Source organism: Odocoileus virginianus, chromosome 16, assembly GCF_023699985.2.
Source record: "Odocoileus virginianus isolate 20LAN1187 ecotype Illinois chromosome 16, Ovbor_1.2, whole genome shotgun sequence".
In the NCBI taxonomy this organism is placed as follows: domain Eukaryota; kingdom Metazoa; phylum Chordata; class Mammalia; order Artiodactyla; family Cervidae; genus Odocoileus; species Odocoileus virginianus.
In genome coordinates this window covers 60005171-60028486 of record NC_069689.1, presented here as the reverse complement: position 1 = coordinate 60028486, position 23316 = coordinate 60005171, and the positions used below count along the sequence as shown (strand labels likewise).

General features: G+C 41.2%; 1 protein-coding gene across 2 annotated transcripts in view; it reads right to left on the bottom strand.

The window, feature by feature from the left end:
- BLM (BLM RecQ like helicase) overlaps positions 1-2859 on the bottom strand; it is an 87038-nt gene extending 84179 nt beyond the window's left edge. For both annotated transcript variants that reach the window (XM_070478316.1, XM_070478317.1), the window contains exon 1: positions 2753-2859. The gene's annotated coding sequence lies outside the window, so the exon portion shown is untranslated. The remainder of the gene's footprint in view (positions 1-2752) is intronic.
- Positions 2860-23316: the final 20457 nt, after the last annotated feature.

The following is a 23316-nucleotide window of genomic DNA, read 5'->3' as shown; positions in this document are numbered from 1 at the left end:
GAGATAACACTTCATAATATCAGAGATATCTGACTCAAGATATCAGTCAGAATGGCTGCCATCAAAAAGCCTACAGATGATAAATGTAGGAGTGAAAGTGGAGAAAAGAGAACCCTTGTATACTATTGATGGGAATGGTGCAGCCATCAAGCAAAGCAATACAGAGGTTCCTCAAAAACTGAACTACCATATAATTCAGCAATTCCACTTCTGGGCATATATCTAGGAAAAATGAAAATACTAATTCAAAAAGATACATGCATCCCAATGTTCATAGCAGCACTATTTACAACAGCCAAAACATCGAAGTAATGCATCAGCAGATGAATGAATAAAAAAGATGTGGTGTACACACACACACACACACACACACATAAATAATACTCAGTCATAAAAAAAAAGAAATTCTGCCATTTGCAGCAATATGGGTGAACTTAGACCATTATCCTGCAGTAACATTTAATGGAGTATTATCTGCAAAAATACTGAATTGCTATGCTGTATACCTGAAACAAATACAATACTGTAAATCAACTATACTTCAAAGAAAAATATTACATATTAAAATATATAATTAACTAGTACTACTATATTTAATACAGTGTTTATATTTAATTTTATATTATATATTTCCTTTAAAAATTTTTATCTTAAATATTTCAAACATACAGAAAAGTACAGAAAATAGAACAGTCCCCATGTACCCACCAACCAAATTTAAGAATTTAAGTTCTGTCCTGTTGTTGTTTAGAACCTATGGACTGTAGCCCGCCAAGCTCCTCTGTCCATGAGATTTCCCAGAAAATACTGGAGTGGGTATCTCCAGGGGACTATTCCAGAACCAGGGATCAAACCTGCATTTCCTGTATTGGTAGGCGAATTCTTTACCACAGAGCCATCAGGAAAGTCCAAACTCTATCCTATCTCTCTTTTAAAGGCATAAAACATTTCAGATATGTTTAAAATTCTATTCACGTCCCCTATCTTCCTCTTCAGAGATTGTGACTATCCTAAAGTGGATGTGTATAATTTCCCTGCACACTGTACTTTTACTGCTCATCTAACATCTTTTTCCAATTTTTAAACCCTGGGTTTCCTCATCAGTAAAATGAAGGCAATAGCTCCCAGCTGCTGGGAGGATGAGAAATACTATGCATAAGGTGGCTATCATGGAGACTGACACTGAAAATGATTCAAGATCCAGAAATTTCCTTTCCTCCTACTAGACTATAAGTTGCTTTTTGACAGTTAGCAGCCTGGCTAACTAAATGTTGTTTCAATTTAACTCTATTTATTATTTCACACAGAATACTCTGCCTCTCCCTTCTCTAATTTCGGCTCTCTCACCTAGCCTGTCTCACTATGTCCCTTAACCCTTTTTTTTATGTCCCTTAACCCTTTTTTTTTTTAATTGAAGTCTAATTGCTTTACAATGTTGAGTTAGTTTCTGCTGTAGATAAAGTGAATCAGTTACATAAATTGCTCCTTAGTCTTGACAGGGGCACAGGAGTGCTATTTATCCACGCTGGTGGCACCAGGAGCTGTCAGGCTGTTGTTTTTTCTCCATAACTTGTGGCCGACTCTTTTGCGAACCCATGGACTGCAGCCCGCCAAACTTAAGCCCCTCCATCAAGCCCCTCTTGATTTCCCAAGCAAGAATACTGGAGTGGGTTGCCATTTCCTTCTCCAGAGTATCTTCCCAACCTCGGGATCAAATCCATGTCTTCTGCATTGGCAGGAAGATTCTTCACCACCAGGGAAGCCCCAGCGGTCAGGTACCTGCTCCATTTCAGGCTATTAGACGCCCAAAGTCCCAGGAAACCTAAGGGCAAGTAAGGAGTACAGGAGGAATCTCCCTGTTGTACAAGGTGTTTGGGGTCTGTCAGTTCTTAGTTTAAATCCTATCTCTAGCATTTAATCACCAAACGCCCTTTCACAAAGACACTTGTTTGTGCTCTAGTCTCAATGGCTAAAGCGAGAACAATCTTATCTAGTTCTCTGGGTGGTGATAAAAGAACACTTACTAAGTAGCAAGTATTCTATGAAGCATTTAACGGCATATACAGCATTAAGTCGGTTCAACACTAACAAAAACTCCAAGATGTAAAATATGTCATCTCCTTCATATGAGAAGGAAACTGAGGCACTTTAAGTAAGTGTTGGAGAGTCACAGACCTAGTATGTGCAAAGGCCGGCATTTGAACTCAGGAAATCTGATACAGTCTGTGCCCTTCACCATTTCCCTTTGCTGGGGGTAAGCTACAGTTTTAAGATAACGGGGTGTCGGGCACGTGATACACAGCAGACACTCAAAACACCACTGCCTGACTCATGATTGTGGAAGGCCATTTAGAAAAGTACAATGTTTTGGTTTTCCCTCGGTAGAGAAAGGAGTAGTGCCAGAAACCTAGACAATGACTGTTCTGGGCCAGGCATCAGGGCAGGCACTGGTGCACACGAACAAGAACATAGTGGGTGCTAGGCCGGCTCTGCCCCCGACGCCCTGGGACAGCCTGGTAAAGTCGGCCCCGGCCCCCGGGCCTCTGTTTCCGTATCTGAGGGTCCCTGTGCGTCTCTTCTCCCCTCCAAAGCCGCTCGCGGGGCTGGAGGACTCCGGACTCTGGCCTAGCCGAACCGAGGGAGGCGACGGGAGGAACCGGAGAGGCCTCCCTCTCCAACCCTGGGCCGGATGGCCAGGAACGGAGCTGGGCCAGGCGGACAACCGGTTAAGTCAGCGTGCGCGGGAACTCACCTCTCCCACAGTCGAAGCGGGCGGAACCAGGATCTAAACTACCCGCGTTGCTGCCACAGCCCCGGCGCCGCGCGCCAGCTCATTTCGCGCCGGAAGCCGACAGATTCCGATTGGCTGCGTCCTGAAGAAGCCGGCCAATACTGTCCCTCGGTGGCACCTGTCCCCCGCCCCGTGGGCTGCCGGGGCGGGATCCGCGTACAGGGCCGAGAAGGGCACGTATTCGCAAAACCCAATCAAAGCCCGGAATTCGAGGTCAGGTGACTACAGTTAATCCCCCGGGCTTCCGGCCTTGGCAGAGTCCTTTGTTTTTAGTGAGTTACAGAGTGTGTTGCAAAAGACTGTCAATGGGAAAGGCTCCTGGAACCCGACTGTGGCTGAATTGAAAACCCCTGCGTTAAAGGGGAGCCTGAGATTTTTGAGTTCCCATAGGCCCCGTAAAGGCTCTGCGCCCCGGTCTTTCTGGTTCTGTCTCTGAGACTTTGACTCCTGTTCTCTCCACCTGCTTGGTAATGCAGGCTTCTGCCCCACACAGTATCTTCTAAGTGAGCAACTGGAAATTGTCATTGATGGAGAAAAGGGTGTCAAACTCAGGTGCATGCAGGGACACGTGCAGTAGGTGCTGAGGTTCCAAGTGATTTTTTTCCATCAGGGAACTGTGGGCCCTCTGATGCCAGATTTTCTTTGCTTCCTAAAGAAATGAATTTATTTCTCTTTAAAAAAAAAAAAACTGAAAAATCTGTTTCAGTCCTATTTTGTGAGTGAAATCTGCTAGGTTTTTTTTTTTCCTTTTCCTAGGAAAACGTTGCTTTACAATGTTGTTAGTTTCTGCTGTACAGCAGTGTGAAACAGCGGTATGTATACATATATCCCCTCTCTTGAATCTCCCTCCTTCATCACCACCCCCATGGCAGCCCTCTAGGTCATCACAGAGAACAGAGTGGAGCTCACTATGCTCTGCAGCAGCTTTCCAGTAGCTGTCTAAATCTGTTTTTTAAATGTTCAGAAACAAAGCCGAATGGGACAATCAGAACACTTCGCTGTTGAATTACTCTAGGAAAAAAGCAAAAGCAGAGTCAGCTAAGCAGACTTTTAATAGCAAAATGATCAAACAGGAAGCAGGATAGGGATAAGGAACAAAGAGTGACTAATTTACCAAAAGAATAAAGTAGTAACTTTTAAATTCAAAGGGTACCACAAGTAGGATCCTCTCTCAGAATTCAATAAAGTTTGACACTCAGCTGAGATCGCCTAAACCACACACTGCCTGAATTCTCCTTTTGCTTTTTTCTTCACTGCCTTTCAACTTTGTGCTCTTGTCCAGTGCCAGGCATTGTGCCAGGCCTTGGAGAGTGTCCTTACGTTCTTTTAGACATCTTTTGAGGAGGCAGACACTTGTACACTTCATGACGACAACACAAGCAGTAACAATGCTTACCTATGTTACAGAGGTGCCTAGGAAGGCAGATTTGTCAGGTTAGGTGAGGATTTCAAAAGGTGTGCTGATAGCTGAGAGATAAATAGCATGTTTGATCTGTAGGCAAAGGCCGGGAGACGAAAAACTATGTAAGGTAGCTTTAAGAAACTATCCAAAAAGGGGGAAATAGAAATTACACATTAGAGGAAACAGATGAAACACCTCAGTTTGGACTTCACCCTGAAGACAAATAGCAATTGTTGGTTTTGGGGCCAAGTGAGATAGGGAGACGTTTGTATACTACTCTTAAGTAAACTCAATGATTTTATATATCTGCATATAGCTATGTATACATATATAAAAATATGTATATTTATACATACATACATATACATACATACATAAAAATGTACCTCCACCACTCAAGTTATATACCATTTCCAGCACCCCATAAGATTCCCTTGTGGAACTTCCATTGTGGAGTTAATTTCTGCCCTTTTCCTTTCTGAACATAGCATCTTCAAGCTTCATCTGTCTGTGTACCAGTAGTTCATTCTCTTTTATTACTGTGTAATGTAGAGGAAAAATGAAAAAATTTGAAATGGTCTAAAAACATGAGCTCTGAAATGGTTTAAAAATTGAATATCCAGTGAAACCGTGGTGCTGCTTGCAAACCCTTCTGGGATATCTGACTTGATGAGTGTTCCATACCTTTCATTGTCATGGAAATAACTTAGTTTTTTTAAAGATCTATTATTGTGTATAGAAATGCAAATTGTGTTCAGTGCAATGTATTTTATTACTGCACTGTGGGTTTGATCATTTCTGCCAGGTTTTGCATCTATTTGTAAAGCATTTCATTATTCCTCATTTATTATGTGCCTGCCTGCAGTACTTTGAACTTTTCTTTGAACTTTGTATTAATATCTTCCTGGGTTTCAATAATTAATGACAAATATTAATAAAACCTTTGATACATTCATTTTATATCTATGTGAGAGCCTTGATTAAACTAGATTTTTAAAAATTATTCTTTAACAATAGTCTGCAGTTGTATGAACACAGTACAGTTTATTTATCCATTCATCCACTGATGGGCTTTTTAATTTTTTCCCTTTGCCTATTATAAAGCTGCTATGGATGCCTTTGTATAAATCTTTTTGTGAATAAGTGCATTAATTTTTCTTGGTAAGTATCTAGGAATGGAATTTCTGAGTCATGGAGTAACTGGTGAAAACGGACTTGTTTTCAAAGTGATTGTACCATTGTACACTCCCACCAACACCATATGAGTTTCTTACTTTCTGTATCCTTGCCAACACTGGGAATTGTCAATCTTTTCCATTTTAGCTATCTGTAGTTATTCTATGGTATCTCATTGTGGTTTAATTCACTATTACCATAGAAGGTTTTTATGAGGGAAGGGACTGAATAAATTTACATTTTAGAAAATTCTTTCTGGCTCTTATGTAGAGAATGATACTTGTACACCAAAGCTCATAGCAGCATTATTCACAATAACCAAAATGTGGAAAGAATTCAAGTGTCCATTGGCAGACGAATGGATAAACAAATGTGGTCTATACATGCAAAGGAATATTATTCGATCTTAAGAAGGAATGAAATTCTGATATATGCCACAACATGAATGAACTTTTCATACTGTCATGGGGTTCTCAAGGCAAGAATACTGAAGTGGTTTGCCATTCCCTCCTCCAGTGGACCACGTTTTGTCAGAACTCTCCACCATGACCCGTCTGTCTTGGGTGGCCGTACACAGCATGGTTCATAATTTCATTGAGTTAGACAAGGCTATGGTCCATGTGATCAGATTGGTTAGTTTTCTGTGATTGTAGTTTTCATTCTGTCTGCCCTCTGATGGATAAGGATAAGAGGCTTATGGAAGCTTCCTGATGGGAGAGACTGACTGAGGGGGAAACTAGGTCTTGTTCTGATGTGCAGGGCCATGCTCAGTAAATCTTCAATCCAATTTTCTGTTGATGGGTGGAGCTGTGTTCCCTGGCTGTTGTTCAACCTGAGGCCAAACTATGATGGAGGTAGTGAAGATAATGGCAACCTCCTTCAAAAAGTCCATGCAATGCCACACTCAGTACCCCCGACCCCACAGCAGGCCACCGCCAACCCACGCCTCCACTGGAGACTCCTGAACACTCACAGGCAAGTCTGGGTCAGTCTCTTGTGGGGGCACTGCTCCCTTTTCTTGGGTCCTGGTGTGCACAAGCTTTTGTTTGTGCCCTCCATGAGTCTGTTCCCCCAGTCCTGTGTAAGTCTGGCAGCTCTACGGTGGGGTTAACAGCAACCTCCTCCAAGAGGGCTTACGCCATACCCAGGTCTACTGCACCCAGAGCCCCTGCCTCTGCAGCAGGCCACTGCTGACCTGTACCCCCACAGGAGACACTCAAACACAGTTCTGGCTCAGTCTCTGTGTCCTGGTGCTCACCAGGTTTGTTAGAGCCCTCCAATCATCTCTGGTGGGTATGGGGTTTGGTTCTAAATGCAATTTTGCCCCTTGTACTGTCTTACTGAGGCTTCTTCTCTGCCGTTGGACATGGGGTATCTTTTTTGGTGTGATCCAGCATTCTCCTTTCTATGGATGTTCAGCAGCGAGTTGTAATTTTGGAGTTCTCCCAGGAGATGAGCACACGTCCTTATACTCTGCCACCGCAAAAGGCAAGATGGGTGAGGATGTTTGCTATGACCAGTGCATTCTCTTGGCAAACTCTGTTAGCCTTTGACCTGCTTCATTTTGTACTCCAAGGCCAAATTTTCCTGTTACTCCAGGTATCTCTTGACTTCCACTGGAATGGGTGAATTTAACTCAGATGACCGTTATATCTACTACTGTGGGCAAGAATCCCTTAGAAGAAATGGAGTAGCCATCATAGTCAACAAAAGAGTTCAAAATGCAGTACTTGGATGCAATCTTGAAAACAACAGAATGATCTCTGTTTGTTTCCAAGGCAAACCATTCAATATCACGATAATCCAAGCCTATGTCCTGTCTAGTAATGCTGAAGAAGCTGAAGTTGAATGGTTCTATGAAGAACTATAAGACCTTCTACAACTAACACCCAAAAAGATGTCCTTTTCATTATAGGGGACTTGAATGCAAAAGTTGGAAGTCAAGAGATACCTGGAGTAACAGGCAAATTTGGCCCCGGAGTGCAAAACATAGCAGGTCAAAGGCTAACAGAGTTTTGTCAAGAGAACACACTGATCATAGCAAACACCCTCTTCCAACTACACAAGAGAATATTCTACACATGGACATCACCAGATGGTCAATACCAAAATAAGATTGATTATATTCTTTGCAGCCAAAGATGGAGAAGCTCTATACAGTAAGCAAAAACAAGACCAGGAGCTGACTGTGGCTCAGATCATGAACTCCTGTTGCCAAATTCAGACTTAAATTGAAACAAGTAGGGAAAACCACTAGAACATTCAGGTATGACCTAAATCAAATCCCTTATGATTATACAGTGGAAGTGAGAAATAGATTTAAGGGATTAGATCTGATAGAGTACCTGAAGAACTGTAGATGGTGGTTCATGACATTGTACAGGAGACAGGGATCAAGACGATCCCCAAGAAAAAGAAATGCAAAAAGGGAAAATGGTTGTCTGAGGAGGCCTTACAAACAGCTGAGAAAAGAAAAGATGCAAAAGGCAAAGGATAAAAGGAAAGATACACCCATTTGAATGCAGAGTTCCAAAGAATAGCAAGGAGAGATAAGAAAGCCTTCTTCAGTGATCAATGCAAAGAAACAGAGGAAAACAATAGAATGGGAAAGACTAGAGATCTCTTCAAGAAAATTAGAGATACCAAGGGAATATTTCATGCAAAGATGGACACAATAAAGGATAGAAATGTTATGGACCTAACAGAAGCAGAAGCTATTCAGAAGAGGTGGCAAGAATACACAGAAGAACTATACAAAAAAGATCTTCGTGACCCAGATAACCACGGGGGTGTGATCACTCACCCAGAGCCAGACATCCTGGAATGTGAAATCAAGTGGGCCTTAGGAAGCAATCACTATGAACAAAGCTAGTGGAGGTGATGGAATTCCAGTTGAGCTATTTCAAATCCTGAAAGATGATGCTGTGAAAGTGCTGCACTCAATATGCCAGCAAATTTGGAAAACTCAGCAGTGGCCACAAGACTGGAAAATATCTGTTTTCATTCAAATCCCAAAGAAAGACAATGCTAAAGAATGCTCAAACTACCACACAATTGCACTTATCTCACACATTAGCAAAGTAATGCTCAAAATCTCCAAGCCAGGCTTCAACAGTGTGTGAACCGTGAACTTCCAGATGTTCAAGCTGGATTTAGAAAAGGCAGAGGAACTAGAGATCAAATTACCAATATCTGTTGGATCATTGAATAAGCAAGAGAGTTCCAGAAAAACATCTACTGCTTTATTGACTACACAAAAGCCTTTGACTGTGTGGATCACAACGAACTGTGGAAAATACTTCAAGAGATGGAAACACCAGACCACCTGACCTGCCTCCTGAGAAATCTGTATGCAGGCCAAGAAGCAACAGTTAGAACTGGACATGGAACAACAGACTGGTTCCAAATCAGGAAAGGAGTACGTCAAGGCTGTATATTGTCACCCTGCTTATTTAACTTACATGCAGAGTACATCTTGAGAAATGCTGGGATGGGTGAAGCACAAGCTGGGATCAAGATTGCTGGGAGAAATATCAATAACTTCAGATACGCAGATGACACCACTCTTATGGCAGAAAGTGAAGAAGAACTAAAGAGCCTCTTGATGAAAGTGAAAGAGGAGAGTGAAAAAAGTTGGCTTAAAACTCAGCATTCAGAAAACTAAGATCATGGCATCCAGTCCCATCAGTTCAGTTCAGCTAAGTTCAGTCGCTCAGTCATGTCCGACTCTTTGCGACCCCATGAAGCATGCCAGGCCTCCCTGTCCATCACAAACTCCCAGAGTTTACTCAAACTCATGCTCATCGAGTTGGAGATGCCATCCAGCCATCTCATCCTCTGTCATCCCCCTCTCCTCCTGCCCCAATCCCTCCCAGCATCAGGGTCTTTTCCAATGAGTCAACTCTTCGCATGAGGTGGCCAAAGTATTGGAGTTTCAGCTTCAGCATCAGTCCTTCCAATGAACACTCAGGACTTATCTCCTTCAGGATGGACTGGTTGGATCTCCTTGCAGTCCAGGGGACTCTCAAGAGTCTTCTCCAACACCACAGTTCAAAAGCATCAATTTTTCGGTGCTCAGCTTTCTTCACAGTCCAACTCTCACATCCATACATGACCACTGGAAAAACCATAGCCTTGACCAGACGGATCTTTGTTGGCAAAGTAATGTCTCTGCTTTTTAATATGCTATCTAGGTTTGTCATAACTTTCCTTCCAAGGAGTGATGAGACCAAATGAAGTGATGGGACCAGATGCCATGATCTTAGTTTTCTGAATGTTGAGCTTTAAGCCAACTTTTTCACTCTCCTCTTTCACTTTCATCAAGAGGCTTTTTAGTTCCTCTTCAATTTCTGCCATAAGGGTGGTGTCATCTGCATATCTGAGGTTATTGATATTTCTCCCGGCTATCACTTCATGGCAAATAGAAGAGGAAACAATGGAAACAGCGACAGACTTTATTTTTGGGGGCTCCAAAATCACTGCAGATGGTGATTGCAGCCATGAAATTTAAATATGCTTGTTCCTTGGAAGAAAAGTTATGAGCAATCTAGACAGCATATTAAAAAGCAGAGACATTACTTTGTCAATAAAGGTCCATCTAGTCAAAGCTATGGTTTTTCCAGTAGTCATGTACGGATGTGAGAGTTGGACTATAAAGAAAACTGAGTGCCAAAAAATTGATACTTTTGAATTGTGGCATAGGAGAAGACTCTTGAGAGTCCCTTGGACTGCAAGGAGAGCAAACCAGTTAATCCTAAAGGAAATCAGTCCTGAATATTCATTGGAAGTACCAATGCTGAAGCTGAATCTCCAATACTTTGGCCATCTGATGTGAAGAAGTGACTGATTGTAAAAGACCCTGATGCTGGGAGATTGAATGTAGAAGGAGAAGGGGATGATAGAGGATGAGATGGTTGGATGGCATCACTGACTTGATGGACGTAAGTTTAAATAAGCTCCAGGAGTTGGTGATGGACAGGGAAGCCTGGCATGCTGCAGTCCATGGGGTCACAAAGAGTCGGACATGACTGAACAACTGAACTGAACTCATGAATGAACTTCAAAAACATTATGCTAAATGAAATGTCAGTCACAAAAGGACAAATATTTTATGATTTCCTCTTACATGTGGTACTTAGAATTCAGAGAGAGAAAGTAGAATAATGGTTCCTAGGATTTGGGGTGAGAAGATGTCATGAGGAGTTACTGTTTAATAGGCAGAGTTTCTGTTTGGGGTGGTGATAAGTTCTTCAGTTGGACAGTAGTGGTGGGTGCACAAAAATGCAGATGTAATTAATGCCGTGGAACTGTATATTTAGAAACGGTCAGTATAGTAAATTTTATATCACATATGCTTTAACACACACACACAGACACACACGTGCACAAGGCTGGGACTCAGCAGTGGCAGTTCTTGTCTCAATTAGAACTGCAGAATTTTAATTTTTGGAAGTGACTGAGTGATGGCATGGAAAGAAGTCATGCCATTCGAAGAAGAATTTATTACTTATGTTTCCCAAGAAACACCACATGGGGCCATATGGGGAAGCACCAGGTTTGGTCAGGAGTCAGAAAGGAACAAGGGGAATATCTCAGTCAAAGCCTTTTCCAGGGTTTCTCCAGGAAAGGGCAGGTATATCAGGGAAAGTATTGGGTTAGCCAAGAAGTTCTCAGAAACTTCCAACCCATTAGATTAGGATCAGCTAGTTTAAAGAATTCTTTTGAACTTTAGGGCTTTGGAGCTGTCCCTAAATGTCTGGTACCTGGTGTTGATTTAGATCCCAGAGGAGAGCTAGACAAATTTGGCTGTTAGTTTGGCCTTGTGATTGGTAGACATTCAATAGACAAATGCAGATTCTAAGAAAACAGAGCAACCCCTCTCCACCTAGGGGCATTTTCCAAGCAGCCAGTGCTAGGGGCCATGTGTGGCCTCAGCTACACATGTTAGGCACAAAAGAGCAGCTTCCATAGCTTCACTTTCTATCCTTTCATATCTTTTTACGCTTGTACATTTGGGATTGTTACCTTTTAATAGTATTAATTTCATAATTTAAAATAAAAAGTTAGAGGTTGCAGTGGTATTGTATAAGCCTTAATAAGAACAAATCCTATTATATCAAATACATTAAATTTTCAAAGTATGTAAGATAAGTATATTTACACTTCTAACCACTTGGGAGCAAAGTAAACAGAACACAGTCAAGAGACCAAGTAGATGGGGAAAGATCTTAATTAAATTTAAAGTTATGCATAGTCTGTCTTTTGTTCTGTTTGCTAAGAAGATGCAAGAAGCTTTCTGAGATATCCAGTGGTAACTGCTAAGTTCTTCCCAGAATATTCAATGTTATCCACAAAGAACTTCTGCTTCTGTGTAGGATGTAGTCAGTATCAGTAGGTCTTCATTTGTGTGGCAACTTGTAAAAAAAAAAGGATAAATTACAAAACTCACAATTTAAAAGACATCAGAGGGTTTCTCTGGTGACTCAGCGGTAAAGAATCCACCTGCTAGTGCAGGAGACATGGGTTTGATCCCTGGGCCGGGAAGATCCCATGCCTCAGAGTAACTAAGCCTGTGAACCACAACTATTGACCCTGTGCTCTAGAGCCCAAGAGCAGAAACTATTGAGCCCACGTGTGGCAACTACTGAAGCCCACATGCCCCAGAGCCCGTGCTCCACACCAAGAGAAACCACTGCAATGAGAAGTCCATGCACTGCAACTAGCAAGTGGCCACAGCTCCTCCTAACTAGAGAAAAGCCCAAGCAGCAATGAAGCCCAGCACAGCCAAAATACATAAAATAAAATAAAATTTAAAAAAGACTTCAGAGAGCAGTAGGAGCAGAGAAGGAAGATCTCATTCTAGATGAGCTGAGATTGTTAGTCATTTTCTCCACTCAGTCACTGCTGTGCTGAAGATTGGGTTGGTTTACACTGAACTGTTGAGGCCACTCAGGCTCCTATCATAGACCAGAATCTAGATGCGAGGCTCTTTTTCCTATGGGATATTTGCTGAATGATAGGGAAGACTAGGGGGTGATGATGGTGAGGCTGGGGTAGGACCTGGCTGGGGGCCTGGGCTGGAAAGGTAGCATAAGGTCTACAGTCATTTGGTAATTGGAGGGTGGAGTCTGGGGAGAAGAGCCTGCAAAAACACAAGATAGATCTCACACTCAAGATAACTAAAATAGAGGTGGATTGAATCCAACTAAAGCTGCAGCTCACCCCAACTCAGCTCAGTTCCTGATTTTCATTCAGACATCCATTCCTTTAAGATATATTGTCTAACAGAGGATAAGTCAACCCTCTAGGGGGAAATGGGCTCCCCAGCTGGCCCAGTTGGTAAAGAATCTGCCTGCCAATGCAGGAGATGCAAGAGACATGGGTTTGACCCCTGGGTTGAAAAGATCTGGAGTAGGAAATGGCAACCCACTCCAGTGTTCTTGCCTAGAAAACCCCATGGACAGAGGAGCCTGACAGGCTACAGTCCATGGGGTTGCAAAGGGTCAGACATAACTGAGCACACACATGCACACTAGTAGAGAATATGGTTAACTTCAGTGTCTGTGATTCTTTCATATACAACATTTGGCTTATGATAAAAAAAAAAATTGCAAGTCATAGAAAAAGTCAGTATGGTAGACTGAGCAATGTCCTCCCAAAGATGTGTCTGTCCTAATTCTTAGAACCAGTAGGGACTCTGCTGATGGGATTCAGGATCTTGAGATGGAGAGAGTATCGTGGCTTATCCAGGTGGGCCCAATAAAATCACAAGGTCAGAGTCAGTAGTAGGTGGAAGGATGGAAATGAGAGTTTGGAGTTATGTGAACAAGTGGTCACAAGCCTAAGGATGCAGGTGGCCATCAGAGTTGAAAAAGACAAGGAAAAGGATTCTTCCCTACAGTTTCCAGAAGGGACCCACCCTGCTGACACCTCGACTCTAGCTCAATGAGACTGATTTTAGATTTCTGACCCCCAGAACTATAAGATAATAAATCACTGTTGTCTTAGACTTCTAAATTTGTAATAATTTATTAACTAGTAGTGAGAAACTAATATAACTGGACAATGTGATTGATAATCAAGAGGGAAAATGAGGCAATAGAAGTAGACCCATATCTGATCTGGATATCAAGGACTTTAAAATAACCATTTAAGGGAACATAAACTGGTGCAGCCGTATTTTTACTACAGAAAATACGGAGGCTTCTCCAAAAACTAAAATACAGTTGTCATATGATCTTGCAATCACAGTCTTAGGCACATATTCAGAAAAAAACTATTAATATAATTAAAAAACATATGTACCCCAATGTTCATTGCAACACCATGTACAATAGCTAAGACATGGAAGCAACCGAACACACATTGACAGATGAACAGATAAAGATGTGGCATATATACACACTGGAATACTACTCAGCCATAAAGAAGAATGAAGTGATGCAATTTGCCACAACGTGGATAGACTAGGAAGTTATCATACTGAGTGAAGTAAGTCAGAAAGAAAGGAAAATACCATATGATATCACCTATGTTTAGAACCTCAAATATGACACAAATAAACTTTTATGAAATAGAAACAGACTCACAGATATAGAGAATAGATGTGTGGTTGTCAAGGGGTAGAGGAGGGTAGGAGAGAGATGGATTGGGAGTTTGGGATTAACAGATGCAAATTATTATTTATACAATGAATAAACAGCAAGGTCCTAGTGTATAGCACAGGGAACTATATTCAAAGTCCTGTGATAAACCATGATGGAAGAGAATGTGAAAAAGAATGTATATACATAAAACTGAATCATTGTGCCATATGGCAGAAATTAACACATTGTAAAGCAACTATACTTCAATAAAATAAATTTTAACAATGAAATAACCATTGAAATATGTTAAAGAAAATAGTAGGATCAATGAACAAGTGGTGACAAGCTATGAAATTTCAACAGAGAATATGTAAATATATAAAAACCAAATGAACATTCTAGGATTAATAATATCTGAAAGGAAGATTCAGATGCGCTGGGCAACAGACCAGATGCAGCAGAGGCAAGAGATTAGTAAACTTGAAGACAGGCCAATAGAAAATATCCAAACTAAAGTACAGAAAGATAAAGGAATAGAAAGAACAATGCTAACTACAAAGTTTTTGTTTGATGTCTTCCCAGCATACAATATTTAGCCAAGAAGATTCTTCATTTCATCTTCAAATGCTTGTCGCAGATACAAGGGAATTTGTTTACTTAAATTGTAAGTAAACTCACTTTGTGAATCGTATCGCAGACACTCCTACTAGACTCTTGGACCTAGTTTTCTTCCACAGATTGCAAGTAATATAAAGTAAAGCTTCTAGTGGATTTGAATCTAAAAATCACATTCATTGTCTAACTCTGAAATCCAGTTTCCACATTTGCAAAATGAAGGTAATAGTATATATCTCATAGCTTTAGCATGAAGATTAAGTGACATAAAGCCTTTAGCATAATAATGCCTGGCATGGAGTAAATGTACACTTTTATTAGCATTTTTCCTCAAGCAGGTACATCTGTATGTCAGAAGAAGCATCAGAGAGAGTATGAGGTAAAGGACTTTCATTAAATGAAATGAGCTTAAATGAAATCAGGGATGTGAAGCTCTCCATAAAGAGATATAATGGTGCTCTTTACTATTTTTACAAACTTTTTGTTTATATTTCTTTTTGGCTGCGCTGGGTGTTCCTTGCTGCGCTTGGGCTTTCTCTTGGTGAAGCGAGAGGGGGCTACTCTCCATTGCAGTGCTCAGGTGTCTTGTTGCGGAGCTCGGGCTCTGGGGCACAGGCTCAATAGTTGTGGCATGTGGAGTTAGTTGCTCGATGGCATGTGGGATCTTCCTGGACCAGGAATTGAACCTGTGTCTCCTGCATTGGCAGGAAGATTCTTTACCACTGAGCTGTCAGGGAAGCCCAGGACTTTGTTTTCTTGAACCCACTTCACCATTGCCGTTAGAAATCGATCTCTCATTTCTCTTTCTCCCTGCTTAAGGCTTATCGGGCTTTTATCTGATCTCCTCAGAGAACCCTACCTTCTCAATAGGCTTAGTTTTTTGAGCCATATTTTTGGACTATTGTTTTCTACTTTCATTACCACTTCATCTTTCCTCTGAGCCAATAAACACAGAACTGGCTTAAATTAATGAAGAGGAGGGGAAGGGATGCTAACAGAAAGAAATAAAAGTGTATCAGGTAAGGGACTTTTCTGGGTACAGTGACTAAGAACCCATGTTCCCAATGCAGGGGGCTTGGGTCTGATCCCTGGTTGAGGAACTAGATCCCACATACCACAGCTAAGTGTTCGCATGTCACTGGTAAAGTTGCTTGCCACAACTAAGACCCAGTGCAGCCAAATAAATATATTTTTAAAAGTATATCAGGTAAGGAAGTGTTCCAGCTATGATATAATCTTTGGCACCAGATTACCCTCCCTCCCATAAACAACCATAAACTGGACAAAAAAATATGGGCAACCATTCCCATGTGCCTTGGACAAAAGACAGTACCTGACACTGACCCTTGAGAGAAGGGAAACTCATTAGATATGCCCCCAAATCATTTTTATTCTCTGCTGGGGAACAGTTTTCAACCATAGCACAGCAAGCTGAAGTCCTAGCAGAGTAGGAGTGCTTTGCTGAGTTGAAGAGACAGAGATCAGAGCTCAGGGTTGTTGAAACAGCTACAATCTACAGGTCATGGCACTCACAAAGATGTGGGAGGCAAAAATCTATGTGTGTGTGTGGGGGGGGCGTCCCCTGTGGATACTTGGCTCAGGTCTGGGATGCACATGTGCAGGAGAAGACTACCTGAGGCTTTCCAGAGAGAGACTGCTACTAAGTGGAGGATAAAATAGATGCTAGGAGTCAAGCAGATAACAGAATCGAGAGCCTCTAAAATGTACCAGCCACGGTGTCCATGAAATGGTCTAAAATTTCTACATATGTCAAAAACAAAAACAAGGAAATGTGAACCATGGTAAAAACAACAAAAAAGCGTCAATAGAAACTGACTGCAAGGTGACCCAGATGCTGAATTTAGCAAAGACTTTAAGGAAATCATTACAAATATGTTCAAAAACCTAAAACAAAATGTGTTCAAGGAATTAAAAGAAAACATGGTCATAAGGAGTGAAGTAATAGGGAATCCAGCCCAAATGTATGCAGTGGGGTAGGGGGATCTAGGGATCTTTCAAACTGCCTTTGCCCAATCCTCATTAATTTATACACTTCTTTACTCCCAATTCCAGAGATACCTGGTTCTGTCAGTAGCTGTGCCTTTTCAGAATTCCATATTAACTGGGTTGGTTTTCACTTTTGCCCACTACTAGTCCAGGACCTGTCTCTTCCTGAATCCGCTAAAAGTCATCATTCCTCTTCTGCTGTCTGACTTCCAAAATTTTGTTACTGCTGTCTTCTCTGTTCTCTCCTCTTTGTAGATATATTGTAGTTTAAAAAAATTACTATGATTTTAGCAGGAGTTTTAGAGGGAATGAATCTAGATGTGAATGTTTAATCTGCAGTTTCAGCCTGCAACTCCTGTATTAGTTCTTAAAAGTGTTTTAAATAATGTAACGTTTCCTGGAAACTGTTCTCATCCAATATGTTAACAGCCTCCTGTTGGCCTCCTCCTCACTAAAAGGCCCAAATGAGATTTCTTATTCTCTTTCTTCTTGTGCTGTCAAGGGCCACAAATACTCTAAAATAAATTACAATTATGCCTGTCCCAAGCCCATTAGTTGGACATGACAAATCAGTAAAAAAAAAAAAAAAAAAGAGACATTCATTTTCTTCTTGGGAAGTAGCCATCCTCAAGTGACCTGGGCTCACCACAGTCTCACAAATGCATAGCTTCTTGGACATGTCTGGCTTTTGCCGACAGTAAATATTAAATTATACTTCAAATATAAAACTTCTACTGCATCTAACTCAAGCTAACCACATTAAATTTAGGTCTTAAAATCTAAATGGATTTTCTTCCCTTAAACAAGTGCTATCAGCCCATGCATTAGGTACCCTTGAATCTATAGTAAGCAATTCACTCTTTTCTGCCATTAAAAAGCAATATTTACGTTTGTTGTACAAAGACTAAGGGAGACAATTTCCCATTGCTGTTATAATCCTCTGTTTACAATTGGTAGCACCAAATGTGCCTCTCGACTGTGTTCTGTCTAGAACTATAGACAGTGACTAGGACATCTACCTCATTGGAGTCTCCTGTTTTTGTCTTTGGTGTTGTTCATTGTCCAGTCACTAAGTCATGTCAGACTCTGTGACCCCAGGGACTCTACCCCACCAGCTTCCTCCATCCTCCGCTATCTCCTGGAGTTTGCTCAAATTCATATCCATTGAGTTGGGGTTGCTATCTAACCATCTCATTCTTTACCGCCCTCTTCTTTTGCCCTCAAACTTCCTCAGTATCAGGATCTTTTCCAATGAGTCAACTCCTCCCATCAGGCAGCCAAAGTACTGGAGCTTCAGCTTCAGCATCAGTCCTTCCAATGAATATTCTGTGTTGATTTCCTTCAGTATTGACTGGTTTGATCTCCTTGCAGTCCAAGGGACTCTCAAGAGTCTTCTCCAACACCTCAGTTTGAAAGCATCAATTCTTCAGCATTCCACCTTCTTTATGAGCCAACTCTCACATCTGTCCATGACTACCTCTAAATGGGGAGAGGTCTGCTCCTCTTCAGGTACAGCACTCCTTCTGAAAACCAAAATACGATTCCCATCTACTGTCTAGGTATATTAGTATTAAATTTCACTCATCTTGACTGATCATATTACCCTAACACATTGTCCCCAACTAAATCCAGCAATTTCACTTCCAACTCCAACATATTCAAAACCTTGTATTTGTCTTACTGTTTTTGAAAACACACCTGTTTGTCTTTACACAACCCTTCTCCCCTCTTTTTTGTAACAGAATCTTGATTTCTTGGAGACGTCTCTATACAAAACCCTCTTCCCTTAGAAATTGCCACTATTCCCAGTTCAGGGGCAAATCTTGATTAATTTGGGTACCATTCCCCTGAATGGGGATTGGTTCAATATGGATACAGTTCTGCCAGTGAGATATGGGGAGGAATCTCCTGGGGAAATTTCTGAGAAAAGTTTCTTCATTCCCCCTCACAGACCCCCACGGAGTCACTTTCTTTTGGAACTGCAGCCACCTTCTTGTGACGGTGATCTAGGCTGACGAAGGCAGGGGAGAAAGATGGAAGGAGGTCTGACCATCGACGTTTACACAGATGAATCTGTTCATCGGTTTCAGTGCTTGCTCCCCTTCAATGTTCCCCTTAAGTGTGTGACATCTGCATGGGTGATGAACTGACTGCTTTCCTCAAAACACACACCCTTCATATAAATCTGCCAATATTTTTATTTGTTCCAGCTGACTTTGGGGTTGCTCATATTTGTGGCCAACTGGAAAGCGACAAAGTGAAAAAAGTCTCCAAATATCTTTGGATTAATGACTTTCCCTGCCTTCTAACTGTCTTCTAAAGAAGTCTTAGGAGGTGCTCCAAGTCAAAATGCCATGGCTACTTGCAACCATTTCTCTCTTCTCAGGCCATGACTTTATTTTCTTCACCTTTCAACTAGGCTCCGCTGAAACTTTAACTTTCTTGAATGTTGCTCTGCTCTGAAACCAGGCTCCAAGTTTACAGGGAAATCTGTTGAGGCCAAATGTCTTCAACCAGATCACCTTCATTCTCCAGATGGCCACTTGATGGCGCCCAAGAATCTTCACTTTACTGGCAAGATTGGTGGGGATGGCTCACGTTAATTAAGTGGTGGGGTATGATAAAGGAAGTCTGATAAAAGTTATCAGTGTGTTCCAACATGTTTCGTGAGTGGTAGTACTGTCATGTCAGCCACTTTTAAGGATATAATGGGAGGGGACAATCCACAATGGAATCATTCTGTTTGGTTTCATCTAGATGGACAAATACTGATCACATATTCATGGTATATACAAAAATATCACCATGTGCAAAATATAATATACTCCCGTCATCAAGGAGCTGTGAAAACTTACCACATTCAGATTTGAAATACTACTATTATTTAATATAATGGAACACACACTTCATTGGTCAAACTGGAAGTCTTTCAGAAACAGCAAGAATTTAACTGTCAACTCTAACCATAGATTCATCAAGGGGGTAAAATGACAAAATAGTATCTTAAAAACTATGTTGGCCAATATATACGCAGAAACCTGAGTCAGATGGCTCCTAGTTCTTGGGAGTATAAGATGAGTGGTTATCAAAGAGGCAAGATTTTCTCATCTTGATATATTAATGGGTTGGCCCATGAAACTTCCCACTGTGCTCCCAGAGGCACACACTGAAAAGAAATCATGTATTAACTGACTTTCTACTGAAGTTGTGCAAAGCATTTTTTGGGGAAATTTTGTCAGGGCTTTTCGTTCGTAACTGTCCTATCACAGCAAATGCTGTGGGTGCTTCACCTACATCCCCTTGGGTCCCTCTGATTCTAATTCTGATGTGTGTTTTCTCCCCTCATATATCAAGCAATTCTTCCACATCAGCTATGTGTCCTACAACTCAACTCAGTTCTGATACTACCTGCCTAAAGATAGATAGCCACAGTTTAAAGCTAAATCTTACAAGACTTTCTCCCACCCCAGATGCCAATCATAATTCCAGGTTTTCACCTGGGTTTCCGACCAACCACTCAAGATCGGAGGTTTCAATGACCCCTTCTTGGATTTCATTAATTTGCTAGAGCAGCTTAGAACCCAGGGAAATATTTTATTTGGTAGATTACCAGTGTTTTATAAAAGGATATAACGCAGAAACAGTCAAATAGAAGAGATGCACACGACAAAGTGTGTGGGCAGGGTGCAGAGCTTCCATCTGAGCACCTCTCCCTGAGTTTCCACGTGTTCACCAACCCAGAAAGTCTCCAAATCCTGTCCTTTGGGGGTTTTTATGGAACCTTCATTACCTAGACATGATTGATTAGATTATTGACCATTGGTGATTGAACTCAATCTCCACCCCCTCTACCCTCTCTGAAGGTCAGGGGGTGGAACTCAAAGTTCCAAACCTCTAATCACATGGTTTGTTCCCCTGGCAACCAGCTCATCCTTAGGTGACCCAACAGCTTCCCAAGTCACTTCATTAACACAACTTGGGTGTCTTTATCACATAGGAAGTCCCAAGGATTTTAGGAGCCCTACGCCAGGAACAGGGTCAAAGCCCAAATATATATTTATTATTATAAATCACAATATCAATTCCTTTGACCCTTTCTATTTTGTCATCCTCCAGCTTCCATGCCTTGGGTTTCTAATGGCTTACAACTGCGACTTCATTCAGAGGATCTCCCTTGGGCTGTGGGGGCTACTTTGAACACCATCACACAAACGGAACAGGAATTCCCTGGGAGTTTGTGTTCTCCTCCCTACTGGGTCCATGCTACTGGTTGGTTCAGGAGTATGAAAGTACAGATCTCTTGTTTAAGAAGGATGAACTACATGAGGTATAATTTACCCTTCAGGACTGCCCCCTGGATCAGTCTGAAGTTGGAGCTTGGCCAACATCGTACTCTTCCTGGCTTCTTCCCTTTCCTTGTTTTCCCTGGAGCACTTCTGTTGCAGTGAAAAGGAAAAAAGAGGAATGAGTTTTTCTCTTTCCCTTTCCTGAGAACAAAGAATATAAGAGAACAGTGAGCATGCCTGAACATTTGTAGTTTTTTTTTTTACTTTAACCACTTCTAACTCTGCAAGTTTGCTTTTCTGCTCCCTAACTCTGCAGGAGCTACACTTCACACCTCTTTTCCCTTGACTCTTTGCTAAATACACCCCCTTTCTGGTGTTTATCCTTACAACACCCTTACCTTTGCAGTTACATATCAGAAAGAAGGCGGCACAGCCACCGAGCCACTGCCAGACTCAATTACTGGGTTGCTGTAATTGAGTAAGCTGATAGCGAGTTTATGACTGTCTTTGAAACAATCCAAGAGGAAGAAATCAAGATCCTATCACCTTTGTTTCTCATCTCCAACTCCTGACTGTGAGCCCTTGCCTTATATAAGCCCCTGAACTCCCCATGGCTCGGGGCACAGTTCTTAAGGCATGGGCCTACCGCCTTCCCCTCTCTGCCAGCTGAGAATAAAAGCCACCTGTCTATTTCCTCTAAACTCTTTCTCTGTGTTTTTCATTCGGCTTTGGTGGGCAGAGAAAGCCAAGATTTTGGATGGCAACACTTCCTTAATACATCATTTGTACCTCCCTCCTGTTTCAACATGTGCTTCTAGGAACCCAGCTTAAGAAAGCAACCACCCCTGATAAACTATGTTGCCACAGAAGCTTGAGATACACATCAAAGTTTACCAGCAAAAAACTTCACATTGCTGAAAAGAAGCCTTTGGCTTTGCAGAATGTAGTGAATTAAGAGCATATATTGTAATCCTCTAGAGCTAAACTGATAATATTATACAAAAAGGTAGAGCTAAAAAAGCAAATAGAGGAAATAAACTACTAAAAATATTTAACTAATTGAAGACAGAAGAACAAAAATCAGGTAGGACAAATATAAAACAAATGACAAGATGGTAGCTTTAGACCATCAATAATTACATTAGTTGTAAAATGAATTGAACGCTTCCATTAAAAGGCAGAGATTATCAAATTGGATACAAAGGACCCAAATCTCTGCTGTTTGAAGAGACACACTTTAAACATACAGACAATGATAAAGCAAAAGTAAAAGGATGGAAAAATACATTATGTGTATGTAATACACATAATAAGATGAAATAGAAACAAAAATAAGAACACACCAGAAGATGGGGGACATACGTATACCTATGGCTGATTCATGTTGATATATGGCAGAAACCAACATGCTATTATAAAGCAATTATCCTCCAGTTAAAAAATAAATTAATTAAAAAAAAGAAAGCTAGTAGAGTCATGTTAATATTAGACATTTAGACTTCAAGATGAGGCATACTACTGGATATAAAGAGAAATTTCACATTGATTAAAGATTCAATCTATCAAGAAGATTTAATAATCCTAAATATGTGCACTCAGTAGCTATATAACTTTGCTAACAGGGCCATAACAAAGTACCTCAGACTGTGTGGCTGACACAACAAAAGTTTCTTTTCTCATTGTTCTGGAGGCTAGAAGTGTGATATCTGGGTGTTGGCTGTGTTAGTTCCCTCTGGAGCCTGTCTTCCCTGTGTCTTAACATCATCTTCCTTCTGTCCATGTCTGTGTCTAGAACACTATACCCGATAACTGGAGAATACAGATGTTTCTTTTCAAGGACACATAGAATGTTCCTTGAGATAGACCATACGCTGGATGATAACATAAATAAATATTAAAGCACTGATATTTTATGGAATATGTTCTAAAAGAAATCTAGGAAGGCCCCAAGTATTTGGAAATTAAATAACAAACTAATCAAAAAATCATAAGAGAAATTTTAAGATATCTTAAACTGGAAGCTAGTACAACATATCAAAATATGTGGGATATAGCTAAAGCTATGCCTAGTGGGAAATTTATAACTTTAAATGCTTATATTACAGAAGAAGAAAAGTTTTGAACAATAATCTAACTTTCCACTTTAAGTAGCTAGGAAAAGAACAAATTAAATCCAAAGTAACAGGAATAAACTGACATATACACACTGTTGCTGCTGCTGCTAAGTTGCTTCAGTCGTGTCTGACTCTGTGTGACCCCATAGACGGCAGCCCACCAGGCTCCCCCGTCCCTGGGATTCTCCAAGCAAGAACACTGGAGTGGGTTACCATTTCTTTCTCCAATGCATGAAAGTGAAAAGTGAAAGTGAAGTCGCTCAGTCGTGTCTGACTCTTTGAGACCCCATGGACTGCAGCCTACCAGGCTCTCCGCCCATGGGATTTTCTGGGCAAGAGT